General features: G+C 42.0%; 1 pseudogene; it reads right to left on the reverse strand.

Annotated features, from left to right (window-relative positions):
• Positions 1-15,702: 15,702 nt before the first annotated feature.
• On the reverse strand, positions 15,703-16,790 carry LOC110558974 (U11/U12 small nuclear ribonucleoprotein 48 kDa protein-like; annotated as a pseudogene).
• Between the last annotated feature and the right edge of the window lie 1,690 nt (positions 16,791-18,480).

An 18,480-nucleotide genomic window follows, 5' to 3' on the forward strand; every position in this document is an offset into this window, starting at 1 on the left:
GCCAGTTGTTCAAAATCAAGTTATAAAGTCTTTGAGGTCTCCTTCAATACCCTGGTGGATAGTCTTTCAGAGGTCCTCTGTGGTAGGCTCCTGTCCTGTTCCTTGTCTTCTCCTACTTCCGATGTCTATCCTGTTAGCTTTTCTGAATGAGGACTAGGCATCTTCCCTAGGGTCCTCCTTGTTCTTTAGTTTCTTTAGGGCTATAGATTTTAGTATGTTTATCTTATATTATGTGGCTAATATCCACTTATAAGTGAGTATATATCATTTGTGTCTTTCTGCTTCTGGGTTACCTCACTCAGGATGATCTTTTCTAGTTCCCACCATTTACCTGCAAATTTCATGATTTCTTTGTTTTTAATTGCTGAGTAGAATTCCATTGTGTAAATGTACCACATTTTCTGTATCCATTCCTCCATTGAAGGACATCTAGGTTGTTTCCAGATTCTGGCTATTATGAATAGAGCTGCTATGAACATGGTTGAGCAAATGTCTATATTGAATGGTGGGGCATCTTTTGGGTATGGGCGTAGGAGTAGTATAGCTGGATCTTGAGGTAGCACTATTCCCAATTTTCTGAGAAAGTGCCAGATTGATTTCTAAAGTGGTTGTACAAGGTTACATTCCCACCAAAAATGGAGGAGGGTTCCCCTTTCTCCACATCCTCTCCAGCATGCATCATTCCTTGAGTTTTTTATCTTAGCCATTCTGATGGGTGAGAGGGTCATTTTGATTTGCATTTCCCGAATTACTAAAAATGTTGAGCATTTCCTTAAGTGTTTCTCTGCCATTCGATATTCCTCTGTTGAAAATTCTCTGTTTAGCTCTGTACCCCATTTTTTAAAATTGGGTTACTTGGTTTGTTGGTGTTTAACTTCTTCTTTATATATTCTGGATATTAGCCCTCTATCAGATGTAGGGTTGGTAAAGATCTTTTCCCAATGTAGGCTGCCGTTTTGTTCTGATGACAGTATCCTTTACTGAGACTCATAGCCAAACTTTGGGCAGAGTGCCGGAATCCTATGGAAGAAGAAGATAGAAAGACTTGAAGGTGACAAGAACTCTACAAGGAGAACAACAGAGCCAAAATAACTGGGCCCAGGGAGCCCTGCAGAGACCGATACTCCAACTAAGGACCATGCATGGAGAGGACCTTGATCCCTGTTCAAAGGAAATCCATAGGCTGTTCAGTTTCCAAGTGGGTTCCTAGTAAGGGGTACAAGGGCTGTCTCTGACATAAACTCAGTGGCTGGCTCTCTGATCACCTCCCCCTGGGTGGGGATGCAGCCAGCCTTGATGAAACCTGATAAGCTAGAGTCAGACAGAAGGGAAGGAGGTCCTCCCCTATCAGGGGGCTAGGGAAAGTGCATATGTGGAGAAGAGGGAGGGTGAGTGGGAAGAGACAAGGGTGGGGGCCACAGTGGGGATACAAAGTGAATAAATTGTAATAAATAAATATATAAATAAATTTAATTTAAAAAAGCTCTTTGAGGTCTTTTACCGATATTGACTCTATTTTTGCCTTTTCTTTTTTCTTTTTCACAACTTCGAATAAATTATGAGAGACATGGACCAATGGGGTAGATAGAAGATCCAGATAGAAAAACCACAAAAAAAAGCCCAAAAACACATTTTGGAGAAAAGACGCCACCATATTCTACAGATAGTGCTGGTAAAACTAGATACTCACATTTGGAAAATGGAGCTAGAGCCCTTTCTCTCATTCTGACTAAAAACTCATTCCAAAGTTATCAAAGATCTTAACAAAAGACCTTGGGGACAAAGTAAGGACATCTCTTCAAGACACAAGCCAGGCAAGGACTTTCACAAGAGGACTCAGTTTCTCAGAAAATAAGGTAGCAACTGACAAATGGGACCTCATGAAATTAAAAAAGAAATAGCTAACTAAGTGAAAAGACAGCCTACATGATGGAAGAAAGATTAATATGTAGAACATACAAAGAACTCAACACCTAACCAAAAGAGAACACCCAATCAACAAATGGGTTGATGAAATGAACAGACAGTTTTCAAAAGATGAAATACAAACCACCAAATAAGCATGCTTTTTAATGCCCGGTTTCACTAGCCACCAGAAAAGTTCAAATCAAATCTGCTATGAGATTTTATTTTACCCAATTAAAACGTCAGTCATGAAGAAATCAGTAACAACAAAAGCTCGCAGAGCTGCAGACAAAAGGCAACTTCCTAGCACTGCTGATAGAGCAGCCAGCTACTATAGAGAGAAATATGAACTACAAAATAAAAGCAGACCTATCACAAAACATAGCCGTTCCACTCCATACAAAGGACTCCAAGTTCAACACCTGGCAGAGACACTTAGCCGCCACAGGTTATTGTAGCATTATTCATAATCCTTAAGTCATTGAACGACCCCACATGTCCAAACACAAAGGCATAGAGAAAGAAAATATGTGGTATACACACAATGAAATTTTTTCATCCATAAAGATGAATGAATCCAGGGCCGGCAAGATGTCTCAGCAATTAAGACATTTGCCACCCAGCCTCATGCCCTGGGTTGGGTCCCCAGCTTCCACATGACGGATGGAGAAAACCAACTTCTCCAAGTTGTTCTCTGTCCTGCACACTTGCACTTGGTACATGTGCGCGCACACACACACACACACACACACACACACACACACACACACACTAAATAAATAGATAAATGGAATAAGAAGAATGAAGTTATGTCATTTATAGAAAGATGGACGCATATGGAAATAATCATATTTAGTGAATTAAGCCAGTCTCAGAAAATATTGTGCGTGTTTCTCGTATTTGTGGCTCCTAGGTTTTTTGTAGTTCCAGACCCCACATATAAATACATAAAGTGGAGAGATAAGTGAGAAGAGAATGAGAAAGGTTGGGCAGAGGGGAGAGGAGAATGCACTCAATATAAAATACCGCTATGAAAAAAATTAATTATTTTTATTTTAATAAAAACTGTTTATTGGTTCTTAGTAAATTTCACATCATGCACCCCAATTCTACTTATCTCCCCTTCCCCTCGTACCTGCTCTCCATCTGTATAACCTCCTGCCACAACAGAGAAAAAAAAAAAATCTCATTGTGGAAGCTGTAGTGTGTCACAGTGTGTCCACAGTAGACCCTTTCAAATCACTTCTATGCTTGTAAATATTTATTGCAATGACTTGTTCGTCCAGTATGAGGCCTCTGGATTCTGCTACTCTAAATAATGGGACCTCACTGGGACTCCTTTTGAATATCCTGTTGTTGCCCTGTGTCAGGAGATCCTGTAGTTCTGGATCTGTAGGATCAGCACCTTCATGCACTCAGCAGTTCATCAATGAGGTAGATGTGGTGAACTAATTCAAAGCCCCGGATATGGGCCCAAGAGGTATCAGTCCACTAGCTCTCACACCCTCTGAGACTGCTCACCAGAAACCCCCACAACCAGGGTCTGCTGTCTTCTCCTGCTCTCATGACTCCAGGGCCAGCTCTCCCACCTGCCATAGGTGGCAAGGGGCAAGGTTCCCCCCTCCCATGCTGTTGCACAACAGACTGGTTACGGGGCCAAATCTCCCATGCTCTCACCCTTAGGACTAGCTCACCGTACCCCCTCCATCAGGGCCAGCTCTACTACACTGCCCAGGTAAGGTGCAGAGCCTGCTCTCCTGAGTGCTGCAGCAGGTGAGGGGCAAGGCCAGCTCTCCTGAGTGCTGCAGCAGGTGAGGGGCAAGGCCAGCTCTCCTGAGTGCTGCAGCAGGTGAGGGGCAGGGCCAGCTCTCCTGAGTGCTGCAGCAGGTGAGGGGCAGGGCCTGCTCTCCTGCTCTCGTGACCTCAGAGGAGCCAGTTCTCCCATCTGCCACTGGTGAAGAGGGCAAAAGGGAGGGGAGGGTTTCTCTCTCGCTGATACCACCACACAGCAGACGAGAGGCAGGGCAGCTCTCCCAGGCTCATACCCTCAAGGCCAGCTCACCCACAACTCCCACATCCAGGGCCAGTTCTGCCATGCTGCTCAAGTGAGGTACAGGACCTGCTCTTCCAAGTGCTGTGGTTGCTGAGGAACAGTAACAATTCTCCTGCTCTCATGACCCCAGGGTCATGTGTCTTGCCTGCCACAGGTGGTGAGGGGTAAAGAGGGTACCCCTCCCTCATCCACGCCACTGCACGGGGGGACAGCTTCCACAATGCGTGGGGCCTCCTCTCCTGAGTACTGCAGCTGGCCAGGAGCAGGGTCAACTCTCCTGTTCCACACCCCCAGGACCAGTTCAAATATTTAATTCTTAAATGCAGATGCCAAATGCATATGCTTATCAAAGACCCTCAAAATGGGTATTTGGACCCGATGACAATTCATTAAGAAAATTCAGGGTTGGTGAGTTGGCCCTGCAGATAAAGGCCCTTGTTGCCAAACCCAGAGTTCAATTGCTGGTATCAAATGTGGAAAAAGGCAAAAACTGACTCCCAGAAGTTGTCCTCTGATCTGAATGCACACTGTGGCACACACACACACACACACACACACACACACACACATTGAATAAATAAATGTACAAAAGATCGGCTCCAAAGAAATCACATAAAACAGTCTCTTGTACAGCAAGGAAAAATTCAGAAATAACTAAGTCCTATGAGGAATAAAACACATTTGTAGACTAAAGGAGGAATAACATACAGTGATCTCACAGGGTGCAGAAAGCACAATATAATCACCATCAACACTCAAGTTTCTACCCTGCAAGTCAACCAACAAAAACTCTGAGGACAAGAAAGGTGCAGCTGGGCATGGACACTCACACATGGGATCCCAGCCCTTTGAAAGCAGAGGCAAGAGGCTTGCTGAGAGTTCAAGGCCAGCCTGGGCCACATAGTAAGTTCCAGGGCAGTATAGGTTACAGCGTGAGACTTGTTTCAAAGAAAAATAAAAACGGAAGAGAATTTTCTAAATAAGGTGGAAGCTAGCCTTCAGAGTTCCCACATCACCTGTCACATTAAACAGTGAAGTGTCCAAACATGGGATGCAAACCTTGTTAACCTTTCTCTTCTACAACACTGTGCAAGGAGATGCTAAGCAGTGTAAGCGAGACAGAAAATATACACATACGAGGGAAATATTATTCACATACTATGATTGTGTTCATGCTAAATCCAAGAGTATCTGTAAGATGCATAAATCCAAACAGCCCAAAATACCATGCAAACTATTAGAATTGTACTTTGTAAACTGCAATTGGAAAAGTTAAAAACCTTAATGTTATCTATCGTGTTTGTGGATCAGAATTCTCAAGTCTAAGTCTGTTTGGCGGAAGCCATGCTGTAGCCTCTGGGAATAGCACGTGAGAGTTTTGTGATGGAGCTCCTTACGGTAAGGCCCCTGGAGATTTCCTGTGCACTTGGCAGTGGCCTGTGGAAATGATGCTGTGGGCCCCTGTGCAGCTCCTAGGGAATGCATGTGCTCCAGGGCCTCCTGGCTCTCTCTGAGTTCACATTTATGGTAACTTTCAGTTTCACTTTGTTAGTCATGATGGTGGCTGAGCTTGCTGGGAACAAAAATCCCTCATATGAGTCTCTGTTAATGATGAACCTGGAGTTTTTTCCTGAAACACAAACCAGTTCCCCCGGCTGCCCTTGCTTCTGTGGTCATCCTGAGGAAGCAGGCGTAAGTCACTAAGGTTAAAGATGCTTGCTTACTTCACTGTTCTAGAGATGAGGTGACTTAAGAGATAGTTTCCTTAAGAGACAGTATGAAGAACATATGGTCGCATATAAGGAAAGATAAAGGGCATGAGAGGTGAGACATCTTTCTGGTACAGAAAAATCAACATACAGAGGACTATCAGTGTAGAGGAATCTATATCTCCCAGTTCCCTTGGAGGTAAAAGAAGAAGTAGGAACTGCCAAGAAGAATGGAAACTTGGTCCCAACAGTTAAGAGTAGGACATTAATCATTACCATTCTGGAAATGTATAAAAAAAATAGGACCATATTGTAAAGCTGCTGTTCACATAAATGTGATATGTAAACCATCTAGAAATTATTAAAATTACACCTGGAAAATATTATTAAAGATCTGGTACTATACCCTCTGCTGGCTGCAAACACTTAACAAACACAGTACTGTTAGAGATCAGCCATGGGAGCTGATCTCATTTTTGCAACTGCATGCCAGTCTGGGTGTAACACAGATAGTCTGTGCCTGGCTAGATAGAACCATCTGGCTTGCAATACAAAAGCAGAGATATAAGGTACAGATCAATTAATGACAATAAGGAAGTAGGGAAGAGAAAAAGAAACTAACGTGAGTAAACGTTCTGATCCTTGGAAAAGTATTAAATAGAAACGAATTGAAACTGCTCATGTTTGAGTGCATTAGAACTTGGGTAAGCAAAGATGGCTCCATTTGTTCGGGGCCTGAACAATCACCAGTGGCCAATGTCTTCATTGCCAATGCCACACCTCCATTTTGCATTCTGGAATCCTGCTGGAGCTGGACTTCAGCATTTATTATGTAGTTAATGTATAATGTGTTAAATGGCATGATGTCTCCAATATTTCCGGTTGTCTATATCTCAGTCAAAATATGTATGTGATAATCCAGGTATGTTCATGCACACCTTTATTCCCAGCATTTGCAAGGGAAAGGCCAGCAGATCTTTGTCAGTTTGAGGCCATCCTTGTCTACATAGCAACTTCCAAGGGTGTGTGTGTGTGCGTGTGCGTGTGCGTGTGCATGTGTGAAAACTGACAAGACACAACTTCAAACCCATGTGGAACTACAAAGAGCCAAGCAAATCCAAGACAAATCTGAGAAAGAAGACTACGGTAAATATTTTAATCAATGCTCTATTTCTGATGAAGCCTAGGGCCCCTACTCATTAGCACTGTCTCACACAGTGCCAGGCCTAGCCTAGCTGAGTCGTGCAGAGCCAATTAGAGAAAGCACCAAGGACAGAAGTGAGAATTACACCCTCAACAAGCTGCAGGTGTGCCAAACACACTCTGAAAGTTAACCCGGTTACTCTACCCTAGTGGAAATACCCCAAATGTGTATTATAGGTCTGAACTAGAATTGCAAATTGTACTTTCCCCATAAGTTTGTTTTGCTATATGAAATATCACAGACAGGGAAGGGATCCAAATCCCATTTCACCAAGGAAGAAATACTGACCAAAAGGATTTTTCTCCTTTTATTAAAAATAGATTCTCTTCTCATATAATATATCCTGATTACAGTTTATCCTTCCTCTACTCCCCCCAGTCCTTCCTCGCTTCCTCTCCCATCTGGATCCACTTCCTTTCTGTCTCTTGTTAGAAAGGAACAGGCTTCAAAGAGATGACAACAAAACATAAACTATAATAAGATAACACAAAAGCCATCACATTGAAGTCGGACAAGGCAAACCAACAGGAGGAAAAGAGCCCAAGAGAAGGCACAAGAATCAGAGACACACTCATTCATACACTCAGGAGTCCCATAACAATACCAAACTGAAAACTATAATATATACACAGAGGGCCTGGTGTTGACCCATGCAGGCCCCGTTCTTGCTGCTTCAGTCTCTGTGAGTTTGTATGAGCTTTGCTCAGATGATTTAGAGGGGCTTGTTCTCCTGGTGTCCTCCATCCTCTCTGGCTCTTACTCTCTCTCTCTGCCTTCTCTTCTGAAGGGTTCTCTGAGCTCTGAATGAAGCAATTTGAGGGAGACATCCCATTTAGAGCTGTGTGCTCTATGCCCCTCCTCTGGGGAGGGAGGGTGTAATATCTGGCTGTGGGTCCCTGTATTTGTTCCCACCTGCTGCAGGGGAAGCTTCTATAATGACTAAATAAGGTATTGATCTATGAGTCATTTTGTAGTATTTGGTTTTTCTCTAGGTCTATGGGATATCTAGTGTCTGATTCTCGGTCACCCAAGCAGTGTCAGGTATGGCTTCTACCTCATGGAGTGGATTTAAGTCAAACCAGACATTGGTTGGTTACTCTCACAGGATTTGTGCCACAATTGGCTTACCATATTTTTAGGTAGAACAGATTGTAGGGCAAAGGTTTTGTGGCTGGGCTGGTGTTCACATTTCTCTTTTAGTAGCCTGCAGGATGCCTTTGTGTATCATAGACGCTAGAATATGGAGGTGAAGTTTCTGTGTTGGCTCTAGTTCTCCCTCTCCATGTTCAAAGAATTGTGTGGTTGTTGTCTTCAGCAACGGGGCCTTACTGTCAGTGTGAAGAGAGCAACCTATTGTCTTGGCAATAGCCAGGATTGTTCGGGGACCCTTTGGCCAACAACCCAATTGAATGTAACCCCATTTCGATACTGGAAGCTCCCTTTGGTGATAAGAGATGGTCAGTTGGGACTTTGTCTGCCTCATTATTTGGAGACTTCACTAGGATCACCTAATGTTTTAGGATGTTGTACTAGATTTCCAAACCACCCCTCAAATGCCCCTCAATTCTAGCTCTCTCTCTCTCTTTCTCTCAACTTCCTCCTCCAGCCCCATTTCTCCCCCCTTGCAAACTTTTCTTCCCATTCCCATTCCCAAGCCCACCAATTAAAATCCATTCTATTTCCCCCTCCCAGGGAGATACATGTGTCCCCCTAGTCCCTTTCTCCATACCTTAACTTCTCTGGGTATGTGGATTATAGCTTGGTTACTATTTATTTAATGACCAATAACCACATATAAGTGAAATACAATACCTCGTTTATCTTTCTGGATCTGGATTTCACTTGAGAAATTTTTTTTAATATTTCCATCCATTTCCCTGCAAGTTTCATGACGTCATTTTTCTGACAGCTGAGTGATACTTTAATGTGTAAATGTATCACATTTTCTTTATCCATTCTTCTGTTAAAGGACATGTAGGTTGTTTCTAATTTCTGACTGTTATAAATAAAGCCACAAGGAACATGAGTGACCAAGTGTCCTTATGCTAGAACACTTTGGGTCCTTCAAGTATATGCCTAAGAATGGTGGATCCTGAGGTAGATTAATTCCCAACTTTCTGAGGAGCTGCCACAATAATTTCCATGGTGGCTGTGCAAGTTTTCACTCCCACGAGCAGTAGAGGAGGCCTCCCCTTACTCCACATCCTCACCAGCATGAGCTGTCATTTGTGTTATTGATCTTAGCCATTCTGGTGGGTGTAAGATGGAATCTCAAAGTAGTTTTGATTTGCATTTCCCTGACGGCTAAGGATGATAAACATTTAAGTGTTTCTCAATCATTTGAGTGTCCTCTATTGACAATTCTGTTAGATCTGTGCCGTTTTTAACTCAATTGATAAAAAGTTCTTTGATATCTAGTTTCTTTAGTTATTTATATATTTTGGACATTAGTCCTCTATCAGATGTGGAACTGGTAAAAAAAAAAAAAATCTTTTCCCATTCTGTAGGATGCTGCTTTGTCTGAATGACAAGTGTCCTTTGCCTTACAAAAGCTTTTCTGTTTCATGAAGTCACACTTATTGATTGTTGGTCTTAGTGCCTGCAACTGTTCGGAAAGTCATGTCCTGTGCCAATGAGTTGAAGGCTGTTCCCCACTTTCTTTTCGGTCAGATTCGATGTACCTGGCTTTATGTTGAGGTCTTTATGACATTTTGGAGTTTTGTGCATGGTGATAAGTATGGATTTATTTGCATTCTTCTACATGCAGCTATCCAGTCTGACCAGCACCATTTGTTCAAGACGTTGACTTTTTCTAGTATCTATTGCTTGCCTTCTATACCAAAAGTCAGATATCTGTAAGTGTGTGGATTTACATCTTCAGTTGGATTCCACTGATCAACCTGTTTTTATGTCACTTCCATGCTGCTTTTATTACTATAACATGGTAGTACAGCATGAGATAGGAAACGGGTTAAATGGATTACCTCCAGAAGTTCTTTCATTATTCATGATTTTTTTTTCTATCCTGGGTTTTTGTGTTCCCATATGAAATAGAGAATTGTCCTTTCAAGATCTGAGAAGAATTGTGTTGGAATTTTGATGGGAATTGCATTGACTCTGTAGATTGCTCTTGGCAGGATGGCCATTTTTACTTTTAATCCATGAACATGGGATATCTTTCATCTTCTGACATCTTCAATTTCTTTCTTCAGAGACTTGAAGTTTTTAATCACAAAGGTTTTACACTTGCTTAAATAGAAATACCCAAATTATATTTTATGTAATTTGAGGCTATTGTGAAAGGTGTGTTATTTCCCTAAATTCTTTCTTAGTCTGTCATTTGTATACAAGAGGGCTACTAATTTTTGTGAGTAAATTTTGTATCCAGCTACTTTGATGAAAGTGTTTATCAGCTGTAGGAATTCCCTGGTGGAATTTTTAGGGTCATTTATCTATACCATCATAAATAAAGATATTTTGACTGCTTCCTTCCAATTTGTATCCCCTTAATATTCCTCAGTTGTCTTATTGCTCTAGCTAAAACTTCAAGTACTACAGTGAATCGGTGTGGAGAGAGTGGACAGCCTTGTCTTGTTTCTGATTTTAGTGAAACTGCTTTGAGTTTCTCTCCATTGAAGTTGATATTGTCTACGGGATTGCTACAAACTGACTTTATTCTGTTCAGACGTGTCCCTTGCATCCCTAATCTCTCCGTGACTTTTAACATAAAGGGCTCTGGATTTTGTCAAAGGCCTTTTCTGAATATAATGAAATTATCATTTTTTTCTTTCAGTATGTTTATATGCTGGATTACATTTATTGATTTTTATATATTGAAACATGACTGCAACTCTAAGATGAAGCCTATTTGATTATTGTGAATGAGTTATTTGTTTGTTCTTGGATTCAGTTTGCAAGTATTTTATTGAGTTATTCTTGCATCTATAAGAAAAATTGTAAATCTCTTTCTTTGTCGGTTCCTTAAGTGGTTTGGGTAGCGGGGTAACTGTGGCCTCATAAAATGAACTGGGCAATGCTCCTTCTGTTTCTTTTTTTTTTTTTTTCATTGTTTTTGGTTTTGTTTGTTTGTTTGGCTGATTGGTTGGTTGGTTTTGTGTTTTTTTCAGACAACGTTTCTCTTTATAGCCCTGGCTGCCCTGGAATTTGATCTGTAGACTAAGCTGGCCTCAAACTCACAGAGATCTGCCTGCCTCTACCTCTTGAGTGCTGGGATCAAAGGTGTGCACCACTACCACCTGGATCCTTCTGTTTATATTTTATGGAATGAATAATACACATTAACTCTTCTTTGAAAGTGTGGTAAAATTCTGTGCCCAAAGCCTTCTGGCCCTGGGTTTTGTTTGTTTGTTTTTTGCTTGTTGGTTAGCTTTTGTTTTTTGTTAAGTGACTTCTAATGATCAACTCTATTTCACTAGGGGTTATAGTATGAGATCTCTCCAGTTTTATTTTGTTTTGTTTTGTTTGAGACAGGGTTTCTCTGTGTAGTCTTGGCTGCCCTAGACTAGCTTTGTAGACCAGGCTGGCCTCAAACTCACAGCAATCTGTCTGCCTGTGCTTCTTGGAGTGCGGCACCGCGTCCAGTCAGTTTTTTTCATGTAGGCACTTTCTGCTATTAACTTGCCTCTTGGATCTGCTCTCATTGTGTTCCATAAGTCTGGGCATGCTGTATCTCCATTTTCACTGAATTCTAGGAAGTCTATAATGTCTTTCTGAATTTCTTCCTCGACCCAGCAGTCATTCAGTAGGGGGTTGTTCAGTTCCCTGAGGTTCTAAGATTGCTGCTGTTGAGATCCAGCTTTAATCCGTGGCGGTCAGATAGGATGTGGGGAGTTACCTCAACTTTCTTTTGCCTGCTTGATATTGCTTTGTGTCAGATAATAGGGTCAGTTTTGGAGAAAGTTCCATGAGGTGCAGAGAAGAAAGTCTGTTCTTTTGTGTGAGGCTGAAATATCCTTGTAAATATCTGTTAGGTCCGTTTGGTTTATAACGTGCTAGCTCCACTATTTCTCCTTTTGTCTGGATGACCTGTCTGCTGGTGAGAGCGGGGAGTGAAGTTTCCTACTTTCTATGTGTGCGGGTCAACGTGTGATTTAAGCTGTAGTCATGTTTTTTTCTTTTGGTTTTTATTTTTATTTTTGGTTTTTCGAGAAAGGGTTTCTCTGTGTAGCCTTGGCTATCCTGAACTATCTTTGTAGACCAGGCTGACTTCGAACACAGAGATCCACCTGCCTCTGCCTCCTGAGTGCTGGGATTATAGGCCTGTGCCCCAGTGCCTGGCTAGTGTTTAGGGTGCTTGGGTGCCCTTGTGTTTAGAGTACAAATGTTAAGAATTTGAATGCCATCTTGGTGGAGCTTTCCTTTGATGAGTGTACCGTGTCCTTCCCTACCTCTTCTGCTTAAGTGTTGGTTGGATGTCTGTTTTGTCAGATATGATAGTGGCTGCAGTGGCTTGCTTCTTAGGTCCATTTGCTTGGAATAGCCTTTTCCAATCCTTTCCTCTGAGGTAATGTCTATCCCTAATGTAGAGGTGTGTTTCTTGGTTGCAATATAAGGATTGGATCCTATTATCACATCCATTCTGTTAGTCTGTGTCTTTTTGTTGGGGAATTGAGACCATTGGTATTAAAAGATATCAATGACCAATGATAGTTGATGCATGTTGTTTTCTAGTTGTTGGTGGTTGTGTGTGTGTGTGTGTGTGTGTGTGTCTGTGTGTGTGTGTGTTTTCTTTCTTTTGATTTGGTGGCCTGAGATTATTTATTCCCTGAGTTGTAATCAACCTCCTTGGATTGGAGTTTTCTATCTAGTGCCTTCTGTGGGGCTAGCTTTACAGGTAGATGTTGCTTATATTCGACTTTATCATGGGAAAAGTTTGTCTTTTTTCTCCATCTATGGATATTGAACATTTTCTTGGATGTAGTAGTCTCGGCTAGCATCTGTGGTCTCTTAGAGTCTGCAGCACACCTATCTCCCCTCATGGCTTTTAGAACCTCCATTGAGAAGTCAGGTGTAATTCTCATAGGTCTGCCTTTATGTGTTGCTGTCTTTTTCCTTTGCAGTTTTCAGTATTCTTTCTTTGTTCTGTGTGTTTAGTGTTTTGGTTATTGTATAGTGAGAGGACTTTCTTTTCTAGTCCAACCTATTTGGTGTTCTGTATGCTTCGTGTACCTTTATAGACGTCTTCTTTAGGTTAGGAAAATTTTCTTCTACGATTTTGTTAAAGACATTTTCTGGCCTTTGAGTTGGTTTTCTTCTCCTTCCTCTATTCCTGTTATTCTTAGATTTAGTCTTTTCATAGTTTCCCTCATTTCCTGCATGTTTTCAGTCAGGAGTTTTTTTAGATTTAACATTTTCTGTGATAGATGTATCCATTTTTCCTATCCTACCTTCAACACCTGAAATTCTTTCTTCCATCTCTTGTATTCTGTTGGTAAAGCTTGCTTCTGTAGTTTCTGTAAAATTCCCAAATTTTTAAGTTCCAGAATTTCCTCAGATTGGGTTTTCTTCATTGGTTGTACTTCCATCTTCAGGCCTTGAGCGATTTTATTCATTTTATTACACGGTTTGTATTTTCCTGGATTTCTTGAAGGGATTTATTAATTTCCTATTAAAGACCTCTATCGTCTCCATGTAGGCAGTTTTAAGGTCTTTTTCTTGTGCCTCAGCTGTGTTGTCATAGTCAGGCCTGCTGTTGTAGGACTGCTGAGCGTCAGTGGAGACATTCCATCCTGGCTGTTTTGATTGTATTTTCACAGTGGCATCTGGCATCTGGAATTGGGATAATCTCAGGTCTAGGTGCTGATAGCTGGTTCTGTCTTTGTTGGGTGGGTGTTTTGTTCCTTGGTTTCTATTTCCTTTCTAGATTTTAGGAGCGTGTGATGGCTGTGTGTTGACCGGTAGAAAATTTTCTGTGGACCTGATAGATGTGAGCACAGGGAATTTCAGCAAAATGTGATCCTGAGGATTGGGAGTTGACATTTACAAAGAGCAATAGGCTAGGGGTCTGAGGGTTCACAGGAGAGAAGAGTAGAGCGTTCAACTAGGATCTGCTTGTCTCCTTGGAATGGAGGTAGAGAGTGAAAGTAGGTCACCCCAGAAGGTCTACTAGAGAGCTGGGGATGAGACTATGGGGAAGTAGGCTGGAGGAACAGAAGGAGAAGGTAGGTGGCCAGCCTAGCCGCTTCCCCGGCAGGAGTGGCCTGTGGGCTAGCAGGGGAAGGTCTGTATAGGGGAGGAAGGCTGTGGCAGGTGTTCTGCTGCAGAGCTGGAAATGAGACAAGGTGGGGGTAAGTCGGATTTGGAGGGAAGGAGGAAGCGGTGGAGGTCTTCAGTTAGCTTATGTGTTTCCGCAGCTGGTGTGCTCCCAGGAGACACCTGCTGGGGCAATGGGACGAGCTGGGGAAGGAAGGTTGGAGAAGATATTTGTGATCTGTCAGAGCTGGGGTGACACCGGAGGACTGGATCTGACAGAGCAGAGGTGAGTTTCAGTCGGCCAGCCTACTTCCCTGGCAGAAGTGGCCTGTGGGTTAGCAGGTAATCCCAGAGATGGGAGGTTAGCGATAATCCCAGAGATGGGAGGAGAAAGACCACTGAACCAAATCATCATGGCCAAGGAGCGATTATTTCAAGAAAACGTTTTTATCATGTACTTGGGCTGCCTTCCCCTCAGGCAGGATTTGAGATGTCAGCCCAGGGTGTGAAGACAAGGCTTTAACAGAGCTCCGAAGTAGAGGGTTTCCAAGTAGGGAAAAGAGCAGTCACAGGAGCAGAACATAACAGATAGTCAAAACAAGATGATAACGGTAGTCAGAAAGCGGTCACAGGGGTCATATAAGCTTTTGAAGCAAAGGTAGATTTGTAAGATGGTTAGAAATAACTTTTTGAAACAAAGCACAGTTGCAATTCCTGAACCAGGTAGTTAAGTTTCAAGGTGGAGCATAGCCCAGTCCTTGAGAACCAGAGACTTAATCATAAACAAGAATGAGCCTAGAATGGTGTCCAAGACTAAAATGGAGGCATGCTGGTTCTTCATCTGCTGGGTTTGGGAGTCTAGATAAAGCAATGAGTGGGGAAGGGAGACTCGGAGGGGACTATCGCTGGGATCCACAGTTGGTGGGAACAGAAGGCCGCCCCGGGTGCTCTGTGGGGGTGAGACTGGGATTGGATCTAGAAGAACAGAGAGAGAGGTGAAGATGTGAAATCAGCCTACCTGGTTCCCTGACAGGAGTGGCCTGTTTCGATTTTTTTTTTAATCTAATGTGCTTTTACTATACTTTGTGGGTATGTGTGTGTGTGTGAGAGAGAGAGAGAGAGACAGAGACAGAGAGAGGGGTGCACATAGGAACATGCCACTTTGGTTTGGGGGGGTATTTTTGTTTTGTTTTGTTTTGTTTTGTTTTGAGACAAGGTCTCTCAGTGATCCTAGAACTTGCCAGTTTGATGAGGTGAGCTGGCCAGCAAGGCCCAGGGTTCTCTTCTTTTTGCCTCCAGAGTGCATGTGCTGCTGTGCTGGCTCTTAGCTGAGTGCCATATTAAACTCACGCGTACACACTGTACCAACAAGCCTGTCCCCAGCCCAGCTTCGCCCTTTTATTTTTTGGTTACAGCTAAGTTGTTAGTAATTTGTAAATTTTGTTTTTGACTTTTTAATTTTAATTATAAGAAGCAGCTATAAAAATATAAGAAAGACAGATTGTAGGGTATAATTGTGACTCATAGTTTGGGGTTTAAATATTTATTAAAAACAATGAGGGTTACATGATCATAAGAGCCACGTTCTCCTCTGCAAACATTATAATACTAGCGTGTTGTTACACTGCATAGCAGCCACAATAAAAACACCCACAAACACATCCCTTATACTTTTCCTTTCTTCTTTTATGGATGTCTTTCCCCATTCTTTTCTTTCCTTCATTTTGACTGAGTTTTTACCCTTATATCTTTTTCATTTATATGAGCTCCTACTCCAAACCCTTCAATGTCATGAATTTTCAACATCCAAATACCCTCCACAGGGCTGCCATGAGTCTACTGAGACCGATTGCCTTTCGTGATTCCTTTCAGTCCCCAATGTCTGCTCCATCCTGCTCCTTCGTGCCCAGGGCTGCTGAGTTCTCCCTGTGTACTTTCATCACATCACAAATTGTCTCAGTATGTGATTTTTGGGCTCTGTGAACACTCTTAGCTCTATAGGACTGGTATCTTTTATAATCACTCACTTCTGCCAGAATTTTCAGTTGAGACTTTGGACTTTTTTAGATATTGCTTTGACTGAATTTAGCAGTCAAGTCTACAAATACCACGGTCAACTTCAGTGACTTGAGAACCAGACCGATTTTTTTCTTTTGTCTCCTTAATAACAAAATCATCAAGAGCATAACGTTCTGCTTGAGTGAGGTCACAAACAGACCTTTCATGATTCAGGGCACCTTCACCAGGCACTGAGGAATACATTGCCCAATTATCTGATTATAATTATCACCATCTTTTCTGATAGGAGTTCTAGTTTATTTGCCTGGGAGTATTAATCCTTATTCAATCAAAGAAGTTTTCAGATTCTTTTAGAAAAAAAAAAAAAAAACAAAAAACAAAAACAAAAAAAAACCAATGTGGTACATTTCATTCTCTTCTTGTAGTACATAGCCTACTTACTTACTATAAAATTCCATGTGTTTTGCTGAGGATAGTTATCTGGAACCATAGGGCAAATCACAATGGCATCCGCCACCACCTGCTCATCCTGGAGGCCCAACTGATCCAAGCTCCCACCCCAGGGATGCTGTCAATCTCTCTGTTGTCTGCAGTTCTTCCCCCACTGAGGCCCTGAGCCCCATGGCTGCAGCTTCTGGAGGAAGGCTGTTTCCAGTTCTTCAGTTTCTCTCTTACACACCTACCTCATAATGGTTTTCTCTGCTTTGAACACTCCTCAGGTCTTAGGATTAACCTGTGTCTTTCTCCACACAGGAGTGATGGGACAAGTCCTGCTGGTTTTTCAGTGCCCAGATTTCCCTCTCCTTCCTATTTGTTTTCCTTTTCCTACCTTCCTTGTCTCCTCCTCTTTATACTTGATAATGATAACCTTCCATAGCTTTAGCACTCCCTAAAATCGATGGACACCAAGAGTTTCTCAGCTTTCCAGTTATTTTCTTCGTCTTGACTGATCTCAAAGTTTACCTAATATTAATCCCACCTAGTTTCAGCTACCTGTTTCCTACCAACTCCCTACCTCAGGAACTAAAATCCAAGTATACACGCCGTACTATCTTGTCTGTTTTTCCGCCTATGGTTACCAGCTCCAGAATAAATACTGTTGCTAATCGGGCAGCCTGGCATTTGCAGAGAGGCACATCTAGCAGCCGTGCTGCTCCCGCAGGTCCCGCAGGTCTAGTCTGCTCTGAGAGTAATATAGGGGCCACACCAGACTCAGAGCTTCAGCTCTGAAGACGTACCCGCTCAACTCTGTACTCAACTCCACTGCAGCCTACCACTCTTGAACATTGCAAATATGTCAACTGAAAGAATACAATTGAGACATTGGAAAGATGGCTCAGTGGTTAAGAGATCTTGTTACTCTTTCAGAGGGCCTGAGTTCAGTTCCCAGCACCGACCTGGTGGTTTATAATCATCCATAACTCCAGTTTCACAGAATCCATCTCCCTCTTTACGTCTATGAAAGAACCAGGGATGCATATAATACACAAACATACATTTGGACAAACACTCAGATGCATAATAAAAATTAAAACTGATTTTTGAAAATTCAAACAACAAAATAACACCAGATTTGTAAATCTCAACCTAGTTATATAAGAAACACAATAAACTAAGACCACATAACTTCTTCAAAAATTACTAATCTCACAGTAATGGCCTTTGGTGAGACTAGATTAGATAAAATCCCAAATGTCTCAAAAGAGTACTTATAAAGGAAGTCAATACAAGACATAAGAGAGGAATTCAATAAAGAGAAGTACTGAAGAAAAGCCAATCTGAAATACTGGAAATGAAAAACATAGTAACTCAAATGAAAAGCACTGTGGAAAACCTTGCCAATGGGACAGATCCGGGAGGGAACAGAGTATCTGAGCTTTAAGACTAGGTGGAGAAATTTGACCATCCCAACACCTAGGTTAGTGGTAGCTTGACAGCCAGAAAATAGTTAGAGCCACTGTTAGTTTATTAGTCAATTCATAAGCTAGGTAAAACCACTAGGTATTAGATCTCTTGTTTTAAAAAGGCAAACAGGTTTGCTTTGCTCACAGGCTTCATGTCAAAAGGTAGACAGAGTTCAATGTAACTATTCTTTCATTTAAATGACTTCATTTCAGACTTCTCTGGACCTCAATACGAGGGTGATACTAACATACTTCCTTCTGTAAACTAAAATTCATAAGAGCTTCAGGGAACCAAAAAGTCATAAAACTTGGATTTACCTGGCACAGATCAAACAGACTCCAGATAAGCACACTCACCTAGTCTTGAAATGGGATTTCTTGTCTTGGTCTTGGGATTCCTTGCTTTCCCCAAGTACTAGACAAATTTAAATTTCTGTTCCTAGTCTATATTCGTCTCAGCAGATTTTTACCTGG

The sequence above is a fragment of the Meriones unguiculatus genome, chromosome 7 (genome assembly GCF_030254825.1).
Source record: "Meriones unguiculatus strain TT.TT164.6M chromosome 7, Bangor_MerUng_6.1, whole genome shotgun sequence".
Taxonomy (NCBI): Eukaryota; Metazoa; Chordata; class Mammalia; order Rodentia; family Muridae; genus Meriones; species Meriones unguiculatus.